The sequence below is a fragment of the Podarcis tiliguerta genome (genome assembly GCF_965153285.1).
Source record: "Podarcis tiliguerta genome assembly, chromosome: 7".
NCBI lineage: Eukaryota > Metazoa > Chordata > Lepidosauria > Squamata > Lacertidae > Podarcis > Podarcis tiliguerta.
In genome coordinates this window covers 74,222,083-74,233,987 of record NC_139540.1, presented here as the reverse complement: position 1 = coordinate 74,233,987, position 11,905 = coordinate 74,222,083, and the positions used below count along the sequence as shown (strand labels likewise).

The 11,905-nt window shown below is 43.7% G+C and overlaps 1 protein-coding gene across 2 annotated transcripts in view; it reads left to right on the top strand.

Annotated features, from left to right (window-relative positions):
* Nucleotides 1-953, top strand: part of FBXL7 (F-box and leucine rich repeat protein 7) — a 200,340-nt gene extending 199,387 nt beyond the window's left edge. Inside the window, exon 5 of one of the 2 annotated variants that reach the window (XR_014513377.1) lies at nt 413-953. The gene's annotated coding sequence lies outside the window, so the exon portion shown is untranslated. Of the gene's footprint in view, nt 1-278 lie in introns of both variants that reach the window. The other variant, XR_014513378.1, reaches the window with a different exon arrangement.
* The last annotated feature ends 10,952 nt before the right edge of the window (nt 954-11,905 follow it).

The window sequence follows — 11,905 nt, the reverse complement described above, 5'->3', positions numbered from 1 at the left end:
GTCCATAGCAAGGCCAAGGACAACTTAGACCCTGAGCTAAAAGGGAGTGGAGGGTGGGTGACTCGCGACGGGACGACGGAGAGTGAGGCCGAGAAGGGGCTGGCGCTGCAGCATTTAGGCTGCTGTACACGCCCCCTCGGCAGCACCTGGTTGGGTGCCTGCCAATGGGCGTGGGCGCCGGCCAGGTGAGTGGGGGAGGCAGGGGGCTAATGCCCCCTGCTAGGGGCGGAGCTTGGGCTCCCGCCCACAACCACTCCCCTCTCTTCCAGGGAGGAGAGTCTCTCTGTCAGCCTCAGAAATCACCACTCGGAGCCTTAAAAAGGGTCAGAGAATTTCTGCCTTTACATAAGTGACATAGATTTTGGAGTTTTCTTTTCTCAAAATCAGTAGTTTTCAGACTGTCTAGCTTTAGGGAATCCTGAGGAACCTCAGCACAACTGCCACCACAGAACGTCGATATGTTGCAGAAGACACTTTGGGTTTCTATTTCAGGGCTTTGGCTAGCTATGTTTGGGCTCACCCATTGCCTCGCATGCTTTGTGTATAACCTAAAGTCTTCTCCCGTGGCTAAATGTTGCAAGGGTGGGCTCCTGGATGTAAGAGAAGCTGCCACCTTCATTCTAGACTACCAAATTCCTCCCAAAACACAGATACTCAGATTAACAGCAAAACGTTGCCCTTTGAAAGCTCGATAAATTCTCTCTCCTTCCTCCTTTCTTTATGGAAGATCATTTCACAGATACTTTGTATTTTGGGAAATGCTATTCCAATTTGTGTTTGGCAAAGCATTTTTTTTGTCCTTCGATGTGAAAACCTGCCTTGGGTGATTATATCTTCATGCGGAATCCCCTGTGGTCAAGTGACAACTGCTTTCTGAGTGGCAGCTCAGATGCTGAAAACATCTCTTATAGGGAGATGTGGGAAGGAAAACACTCTGTTCTTCCAGTTTTTTTTTAAATAGCTGCACTGGAGGCAGATGATGTAATTAATCAGTGGCCCTGGTAGGGAGGAAAAATCTGTATGTTAAGGAAGAAAACAAAACAATTCTTGTAGTAACGCCCAGTGGCGTAGTGTGGGTTGTCAGCACCCAGGGCAAGGCAAGTAATTTGCGCCCCCTAACCCGTGGATTTGCGCCCCCTAACCCTAACCCCCAGATGTTGTGCCCGGTGCGGCCGGCACCCCCTGCACCCCCCACACTACGCCACTGGTAACGCCCCCTATGACCCTGCAAAGTGAAGCTCTTTAGAGTCCCAGTGATTGCAATGATAGTGTTGAAGGATGTGCTTAAATCTCTGCTACTAAAATCAATGGGACAAGTGGAATAGCTTGTGGGGTGATTAGTTTTAAGTGAAATGGATTACCTTTGTGAGGCTTCCATATGTACATACATGCATAGACACATGTCCATTCTTTCAGTACAATGCTGCCCTTCCGTGGGCTGACTCATAATGTCTTTCGGTTTCCTTCTACAAACTGATCATATCTATCCAACCGCATTAAAGGCCAAGTACACCCCAGCCACCGCGTCACTCCCAGGAGAGACACATGGCTCGGGTGCGTTGCAGGCCCCGCAGTGAGTGCCGGCCGCCATTTTGTCACCCCCCTCAGTGGTGACACCCAGGGCGGACCACGCCCACTGCCCCCCTTCCTCCGCCCCTGGCTGATGGGGTCATCTCAAATCAAGCTATTCTGGGGAACGCTATGATATACCAGCTAACATCCATTTAATTTCTTTCCTCTTTCCATTTAGAAGGTGACTACTTAGTAGGATGTTCTCTTATCTCTTGCCAGCTACTCTCTTCACCACCCTTAGCTCACAGCAAGTCTGTCCTGAAGGGGAAATGGTTAAGAGCTGGGCCTTTTGAACTGAGAAGGTCTCTTACGCAAGATTTGAGGGTGTTTTCTTTTTTTGTCTAAAAGAAAGTTGGTATCTTGCTGGCTGCGCTAAACGGAAAAGGATAACACAACTTGGTTCCAAATGGGCTTTAATGTTTAGATTGGCATGTACTCTGTGACTCACTATAAAGCCTTAATTTACTACTACCGAGAAATAAAGCAATATATTGGTATATCGGCTTGATTTAATCAATGTGTATACAATTGCATGGTGAAATGCATGCATGCACACTTCAGAATTGCAACGCCATGCGAAGTTCTTTCTTGTGCAGAAGAAATGGGGAGATGGGAGGGAGCGTGTTCCAAGTATCTGTGAATGGGGCTGCTGGGTTCACCAGGCTTACATGGAAACCATACGTGACCATACTGGCAGTGTGCAGAAACGAAAGGTAGAGGCACAACGAAACACGGTCAATTTGCAGGACACACCCAAATACAGAGGTAAGCTACAAAGCAGTGGCGTAGCGTGGGGGGTGCAGGGGGGGCCGGGCGCACCGGGCGCAACATCTGGGGGTTAGGGTTAAGGGGCGCAAATCCACGGGTTAGAGGGCGTAAATCCACGTGTTAGGGGGCGCAAATTACTTGCCTTGCCCCGGGTGCTGACAACCCACGCTACGCCACTGCTACAAAGCCAGGGTCCTGCCTTCTCTCCCCAATTCTGCCCTGCTTTTCACTTCTTCTCTCAGTAGACCCATCTAATCCCAGGGATCTCAATATTAGAAATATTTCACAAGGTCACCAGATGTATTATATACTATTGGTCTTACTCTGCTACAAAATGTCACTCAAGCCAGTGTGCAGAAGGCTGATGGATCCGCCGTTTATCTTGGCTTGATTTCCAGAGGTCCCTGCGGTCTTCCCAAAATAGTTTTATCTTGGGGGAGCGGGGAATACGCAGCGCACTTTTTCTGTGTACTAACTAAGGAGTTAACCACATTGGACTTATTTCAGATTACTTTCAGGTAAACATGTATGGGGTTGTGCTATAAGATGCTGCAGTAATAGATGTTTAAAAGCAGATCATGTTAATTTCACATATAAAGCTTTCTATCTTTATTGTTTATTTGACTGACGTTTCCCCAAATCCTTGATTCTCTAAACACATTGAGAAATAATTAGCCAATTTTTTTGCAAGTAGATTCTTCTTAATGGCAATACGGTTTGCATACTACTACAGTTTAGAAACACTACTAGCAATTCCAGCATAACAGGGTTTTTTCTCCCCCAAAACCCCAGAACGTACTATAAATGTGAATATGTAAAACTGGAAGCAGGTGGATAATGATTGCGTTGAACAGGAGCGAGAATTTCTTATAGATTTTGCATATTGATGGTGATACTGCTTCATTTCCCTCTTTTTTTTTAAGAATCCTTAAAACTTCATCTCAATCTTATATTTTCTAATTCAACTTTTTCTTCTTCTCTCCACTTGCATCTCCTCCATTTTAAAATTTCCCTTATCCTCCCTTACGGTCTTATCTACTGCAGACTGTGCCCATAAAGGCAGGAACTGTGGTCGTGTTACCATTTTTATGTACAGCGCTTAGCTTTTATAAATTGTTTTAACTGAAATTATTTGTACCCCACCATAATTAAAGCCAAGATAAATTCCATCATTCTTCAGAAACATGTAAGCCCACGTCCTCACCCCTCAAAAAAAGTGAATGCAGAAGTATAACTAGATATTATAAGACAGCATGGCAGAAATAATTAACTGACTACAAGAGCCATTCGAGTTCCAAAGGCTTGTCTAAATAAAGAATATTCTAAGTATAGTCAAAGCTTACAATCCTATGCACCTAGAAGTAAGGACCTATAGAATTTACCTCTGAGTAAACATCTGGGATTTTGCTGAAAGACTAAACCATTCAAGTGCTGGCTTATCCGATTTTCATTGTCATAAACTTTATAATATCACTGGTGGTGTTCCCCTGTCACACAATCCTGACTCACAGATACACTTCCAGAAGAACAAACTGGGAATTGTAACTCTACATAGCACACGTTAATAAGGCTGCCATCGGTAGTATGGCAGCAAAGATAACTGGAGACAGTGATCATTGGCGCGGTTCCTTGAACCGCAGTAATGTCAACAGCGCCATATTGCAAGCCCTAATGGGTTGTCATATTCTCTTCCGTAGTACAGTCTTTCACGTCAAAACCGGTTGTTCCATGCTCTCTTGAACAAGAGCTCCCTCTAAAGGAATAAAGAAAGTTCTGAAATCCCTTACACCAGCCATCTTACTTGAATTGAGAAGTAGGGTGTTAGGGTTCTTTGTTACAACTATTCCTTAATGGTATTCTGAGAGCCACCAAGTGACAACCAGTAAGGAAGGCAAGTCCAGGCCAGAGTTGGGAACCAGCTGTTATGGGACTCCAACCCCGATGGGCAGGGTTGATGGAGCAGGAATCCAACATTTGAAGGGTTACAAGTGCCCCCATCTTGGGTCAAGACAATGGCAAATGGATACCAATGGCAAAAGGATGCTCATTCTTGCTTCCAGGTATGTGTTCCTGTGTAGAACTTACCCAAGGCCATTGTCACATATCCTTGCCTATAGCACAAGCCTTCCTTGCCCTCTATTCTTCCTTAATCCTAGGTCGATGGCTCAGTTGGTAGCATGTGAGGCTCTTAATCTCAGGGTTGTGGGTTTGAGCCTCACGTAGGATGAAAGATTCCTGCATGGTCCCTTCCAACACTTAGGATTCTATGAGCCACTCTTCTTCAACTGCTGCAAAAGTTATGCAGCACAGGGATTATGGATGGCTGCAGTTTTGGAGGTGGTGTCAGGTCTCAACATTGGTGCAAAGACCTAGCTGTAAAAGTGCATGATCTTCAGAGAAATGGCTCGTAAAATCATGGAGCAGATACTTTCATTCATAGAGAACCTCCATTACTGGAAAGTTACTGTTAAGAATTGGGCTTTTTATTCTGCCAGGGAATAATTCAGGGTAATTTAAGCTTGCAAATTCCTCCATCAACAGAAGCTATCTGTTTTAAGTGGGGGTTGGGGTGTTCTCCAGTAGTCTGAAAAGTCACTTCTGAGCAGTTTCTCAATGGGAGTGTGAAACTCTGACCCAAGCAATTTAATATTTTTGCATCTCCCAATCAAGGGCAATAATTGTTAGCAGGTTAATTCGCACTGCATTACATGATACTGTACAGTTCCCACTGGTGTAATCAAGGCAGGGAATGAATCAATAACTGGAATTAAAACTGTCCTTGGGGGGAAAGAACTAATGTAGAAAATTCTCCCTTCAGTCGAATCAGTTAATGGTAATGGCATTGGTGTTCTGATTAATTGCTCTTCATTTTACCATCAATCAAAACTGGAATCAATGCCACTGGGGCCAACTAGCAGCAAGACCCAGCCCAAAGAGATGTTTTAACAAGTAGTGTGTTTGTGATTTGCATTCATATAGGTGTGGGTGTGCATCTGGATACACATCCTTATGGTTGCAATGCTCACCTGGGACCATCTGGGCAAGATCAAGAGCCATCTAGAATGCATCCTTTTAGATATAGCTGCAGAATGTGCATCCCCATCCAAGGCCACGGCCAATTCTGCACACCTAGAGCCAAATAGGTATGTTTCTCTGGGTATGAGTTTCCAGCTCCCTAGTTATTCTCAGCTTCTCTCTCCTTCTCTTGCATATTAAGCAATTTAAACCAATGCTTGACCGTTCAGCACAAAAATACTACAAAAACACAACCAAGCACATTAGTAGCTGTTAAAAAGTGATCGACTTTGGAGTATAAACTGTAATGAAGCAGCCAGCGTATATTCCCTTTTGTGAAAAGCAACCCAAAATGAAAGCCTTGTTGCCATCAGCAGGCTCAATTGCAAAGCAAAAATGAGCTCATTTTGCCAGTTGGATGGCCATTTTCATCTCCTACTTAGCTCTGCAGCAGCTCCCACACCAAATAAAGGGAACATAAAAAGGACCCCCTACTATAAATCAAATTAATCCTCCCAACATACTTTGCTTCCCTATCAAAAACACATAAGAACAGAATTCCGTAAGTCATAGGCCTGAGCTCAAGGTCAGCCTGACAATGGTAAGTCAGATTACTTAATGGTAAGTAATCTGAGCTGTTTTCCCAGTAGTGATGTATGGAAGTGAGAGCTGGACCATAAAGAAGGCTGATCGCCGAAGAATTGATGCTTTTGAACTGTGGTGCTGGAGGAGACTCTTGAGAGTCCCATGGACTGCAAGAAGATCAAACCTCTCCTTTCTTAAGGAAATCAGCCCTGAGTGCTCACTGGAAGGACAGATCGTGAAGCTGAGGCTCCAATACTTTGGCCACCTCATGAGAAGAGAAGACTCTCTGGAAAAGACCCTGATGTTGGGAAAGATTGAGGGCACAAGAAGAAGGGGATGACAGAGGACAAGATGGTTAGACAGCGTTCTCGAAGCTACAAACATGAGTCTGACCAAACTGCGGGAGGCAGTGGAAGATAGGAGTGCCTGGAGTGCTCTGGTCCATGGGGTCACGAAGAGTCGGACACGACTAAACAACTAAACAATAACAACAATGTGAGCTGTATCTGCAGCAATGGAACCAACTAGAATCTTACAAATTTTATCCCCTGCTTTGGGCTAATCGACTATACAGCTCCAGACCAGTTAATTCCCATCCAGCCTCCAGGTGTATCTTCACACATTACAGAAAGAATGGATACCCTCCTATACATGCTGCACTTTTAAAATGATAAGATTCCCAATATTCCCCATAAACTGAGAGCCACCCACCTCTTTTGAAATTTCTTATAAATGTTTCAGGAAGGCAGCAATGGCTTTTATTCCTTACTGTGTGTCCATATAGTAAAAGAAAAAGGATACAACCCCTATATATTACCAGAAACATTAAAGATAACACTATTGTATACCAGTTAATAACTGCTTCCATTAAATTGATAAAGCTGTTGTAGCATTAGTTTATTTCATGAAATTCCAGGGACTCTGGCTTCTAACAGAATGTTTGTGGTTCAAGAACCTCACAAACTATTATTCCCACACTTCCTTCAGGAAAGCCATAATTATATTATCACATTTGTTTTTTAGTGTAGAAGTGACCTGGTTTTCTTTAAAAGTTTCATAGGGTGGCTTTATAAGGGATCTGCATGCCCCACTTAAAGCAAGTAGCTGTTGCATATAGTTCTTACTAATATGGTATCTTTAAGAGGATTGAAATTCTCAAACTTCCATGCATCAAACATAAACTGCCCTTTAATACCAAATTTGAGGTTTAACACAATGTAAAGGTTTCTAAAAAGAAATTCTTTGGGAATTATAGAGGAAAGCCTTGATGTTGGAAAAAGCTGAGCTTTTTTACACTGTAAAACTGATGCTAACTTCCCAAACTTTTGTTGTTTTTAATTTATAAAATGTTAAATTCCTCTGGAGATTTACTGGGTAAAGCAATAATGCCCTGAATGAGAACATGCATCTGAATGAGGGTGTTGCATACCCTCCAACATTTCTCTGATGAAAATAAGGACATCCTATTACTTTCAGGATGTGTATCCCCATCCACAGTCTGATACAATCAGTTCATAGCTGTCAACCTTCCCGTTTTTTGTGGAAAATTCCCTTATTCCAGCACCGTTTCCCGATGCTTTCCGCTGCTATCCCAGATTGTTAGATATCCCGTAGACTGTCCCTGGGACAGGTGAGGCTGCTGATCCCTTATTTTCAAATCTGAAAGTTGACAGCTATGAATCAGTTCCATATAACTACATGCAGATGGAGCTGGGTTGAAGAGGCATTATCTGTGCCATCGTAGTACACAAAACCAGCTTGACTCACAGATAATGCCTTTGGTGTTGTGGTGGATTTCATTGTGATTCACATAAACTTAAAGGTAAAGGTAGAGGGACCCCTGACCATTAGGTCCAGTCGTGGCTGACTCTGGGGTTGCGGCGCTCATCTCGCTTTATTGGCCAAGGGAGCCGGCGTACAGCTTCCGGGTCATGTGGCCAGCATGACTAAGCCCCTTCTGGCGAACCAGAGCAGCGCACAGATACGCCGTTTACCTTCCCGCTAGAGTGGTACCTATTTATCTACTTGCACTTTGACGTGCTTTCGAACTGCTAGGTTGGCAGGAGCAGGGACCGAGCAACAGGAGCTCACCCCGTCGCGAGAATTCGAACCGCCGACCTTCTGATCGGCAAGTCCTAGGCTCTGGTTTAACCCACAGCGCCACCCGTGTCCCTCACATAAAGTTAGAAGATGCATAAATACCAGCTTTTTGCTTTGCTGAGTTCAAGCAAGTCTTAGCCAACCTTACTGTGCATACTAAAGGGCATTAGTGAGCTCTTATAGATCATTTGACTGAGTCAGTGAAACACAACACTGTACCATGAACCGCGACATGCCTCTGCAGAAACAATGATCAGATATAAACGTTCTGATCCCTCTTATCTCCACAATAAAACAAACCCTTCTCTTCCTTTTTTCCACCACTCCTCATCCATTGCTGCCCAATATGCATTATACTGTTTCACAATTCTCAGATAAAATATTCTGGCAGTAATTGTGCTGATGACACTTCTTGCCCTTACCCCTTCAGTGAGGAAGTGCATAAAGCAACTAAATAGGACTATTTAGAAACATTTTTTTAAAAAAATTATGTCATATCATACCTAATATTAAACTACATTCATTAATAGTTTTTAGTTCATTTATAGTAATAAATGTAATAAATAAATAAATTTTTATTTATACCCCACCCTTCCCGGTTCAGAAAACCGGGCTCAAATTGAAAACACTTAATTGATGCAACAAAAAAACCCAGCATAAAATACAATATAAAATGTGAATAACAATAAATTCAGAATTCAAAAATCAATTTAGGGGGGAAATCCATCCAATAAACATTAGATGATCACCACGGCTAGCTGGCTAAATTAGTCCTATTTGGGCCAGCGAGTAGATCAGGGTAGAATTAGCTGTGGGATCCCAGAGCAGGTAATCTTCATAAAAAGGGGAGGGAAGGAAGGGGAATAAAAGATTAGGCTAAGTTCAAATTGAAAGCCAGGTGGAATAGCTCTGTCTTACAGGACCTGCGGAAGGAAGTTAGATCCTGCTGGGTTCTGATCTCATGGGACAGAGCATTCCACCAGGTCGGAGCCATCACAGAGAAGGCCCTGGCCCTAGTAAAGAATAATCTGACTTCCTTAGAGCCTAGGACCTCTAAACTATTATTCATGGACCTTAAGGTCCTCTGCGGGGCATACCAGGAGAGGCGGTCCCGTAAATACGAGGGCCCTAAGCCACAAAGGGTGTTAAAGGTCAAAACCAGCACCTTAAACTGGGAGCCAGTGCAACTGGTAAAGCACTGGGTGAATATGCTCCCATGGCAGGGACCCCATGAGGATCCTTACTGTGGTATTCTGCACCCGCTGGAGTTTCTGGGACAGTTTCAAGGGTAGCCCCATGTTGAGCAAATTACAGTAGTCAAGCCTGGAGGTGACCGTTGCATGGATCACTGTAGCCAGATCAGGGCAGGAAAGGTAAGGGACCAACTGCTTAATGAGTGGTACCTCGGTTTAAGAACAGTCCTGTTTGCGAATGATTCGGTTTACGAACTCCCCAAAACCTCGGTCTAAGAATAGAAGCCGAATGGTGGAAGGACACTGGCAGTGGGATGCCTCATTAGGGAAAGCGCACCTTGGTTTAAGAATGCTTTGGTTTAAGAATGGACTTCCGGAACAGTTTAAGTTTGTAAACCGAGGTACCACTGTAAACTGTTCTGCTCAAATTAATGTTTACCGACTGTAATTAGTTGAAAATTTATTAATTCACAGTTGTTATGCACTCTTTAAAAGACAGTTTTGGTAAATGCAGGCTGAATTCTTCCAAGCCTAATTTGAAATTTCTCCCCATACTCTCCCATTCAAGCACCAGGTAATATTTGGCCCTTTAAACTTGCTTAGGTGGGAAGACAGCTAATACAGTGGTACCTCGGGTTACATACACTTCAGGTTACATACGCTTCAGGTTACAGACTCTGCTAACCCAGAAATAGTACCTCGGGTTAAGAACTTTGCTTCAGGATGAGAACAGAAATTGTGCTCCGGTGGCGCGGCGGCAGCAGGAGGCCCCATTAGCTAAAGTGGTGCTTCAGGTTAAAAACAGTTTCAGGTTAAGAACAGACTTCCGGAATGAATTAAGTACTTAACCCAAGGTACCACTGTACACCCAAGCTCATTCCTGTCTGAAGTGAGAAGGCAAATTCTGAGGCCTCCCTCCTGAACAAACCCCAATAAATTTAAAGCTCCAAGACAAGAGTTGCCTAACGTTAGCAATGTCATTAAACCAGTTTAAAGTTGCAATCCTGTCTGTATTTACTTGGCAATAACAGAGAAATCCTAATTATAGGAAGTCAGTGTAACATACGCCGGCATAACTTATGCCACCATGTCTATTTCAAACTCTGTTTAGGAGCCTCTAGGATTGGCTACTGCAGGCTAAACTTGCAGGTAGTGTGGGCCCAAGTTTTAGAGATTTGGGCTCTAGGCACATTTACCAAGCAAGCAGAATTTAGAATAGGTGTCTCACCTTGCCTTGCCCCTGTAATGCCCCCTTCTGAGGACTTGTGCCTGCTGAGCCAGGGTCAGGGACTTACACTGATGTAGCTCCAGCTCAGCTCAGATAAAGGACTGTTGTGACAGTCTCCACGAGGTGAGCAAACACCTGCAAGCTGGCCAATTTGCAGGAGAAAATTCCTCCCCGAATATGGTGATGGATTAACCTTAGCAAGGTCCTTATGCCAACTTGCTTACTCCCCCACTGAGTGGGCCTCTAAGAACTGGGGGGGGGGGCTGTTAGCTCTTGATGAAGATATGAAAACCTGTTAGTTGAGGATGAAGGCTACCAGAGGGCTTAATACAGAGCTTTCCAAAATTTTCATGTTGGTGACACACTTTCTAGACATGCATCATTTCATGACACAGTGGTACCTTGGTTCTCCAACACCTTGGTACTCAAACAACTTGGAAACCAAACACTGCAAATCCAGTAAGTGTTCCAGTTTGCCACCTTTTTTTGGAAGTCGAACATGCTCCATTTTGAGTGTTACAATTCCGATTTGAGTGTTACGCTTCCATTTTGAGTGCCACACTTCCATTTTGAGTGTTACGCTGAAGTCTGTCTGCTTTTGCTTTTTATTTTGCATTTTTGTTTTTGTGGCTTGTTTTGTTTTTGTGACTGTGTGGAACCCAGTTCAGCTACTGATTGACTGGTTGTGTGACTGCAGTACATTGTTTATTGCTTTCATTTTATGGATCAGTGGTCTCATTAGATAGTAAAATTCATGTTAAATTGCTGTTTTAAGGGGTTGTTTTCAAAAGTCTGGAACGGATTAATCCATTTTGCGTTACTTTCTATGGGAAAGTGCGCCTTGGTTTTGGAACAGACTTCCAGAATGGATTAAGTTTGAGAATCAAGGTACCACTGTACTAGCAAACTGGAGGAGTGGAGGAAGTGTTTGCGCGACACACCTACACACTGCAGCTGACACTAATGTGTCACGACACACAGTTTGGAAAGCTCTGGCTTAATAAGTGGGCCTCATCCCTTGAGAATGTTCTCTGTGCTGTTTTTGAATGGATATTTCAAATGAAGGCGCTTCACAGAGACTACTAAGATGCTACAGTATTTTTCAGCCAAAGAAAATTAATTTGGGATTTTGAAGGCGAAGCAACTAGAATTGCAGGGAAGACTGTAAATCAGCTTTTGGAATCAGTTACACAGCAATCATTTCCTGCTTTGTAGGAAAGACATCCCAAAGCAAACACACTCTTTGGACTGGCAAATTAGCCAGCCAAACATAGTCATCTGTCAGTTTTTCCGTGCAAGCAAAACAAAATAAAATATCTGGAGGGAGCAATCCTGTGTGCACAAAGCTGGCATAAAAACAAGCCAGTGTGAATTAATCCGGTGTAAAGTTACACCAGACCCAAACCCCATTCAGGAGTGGGGTTGGGCAGCTGCTCCTCCAAAA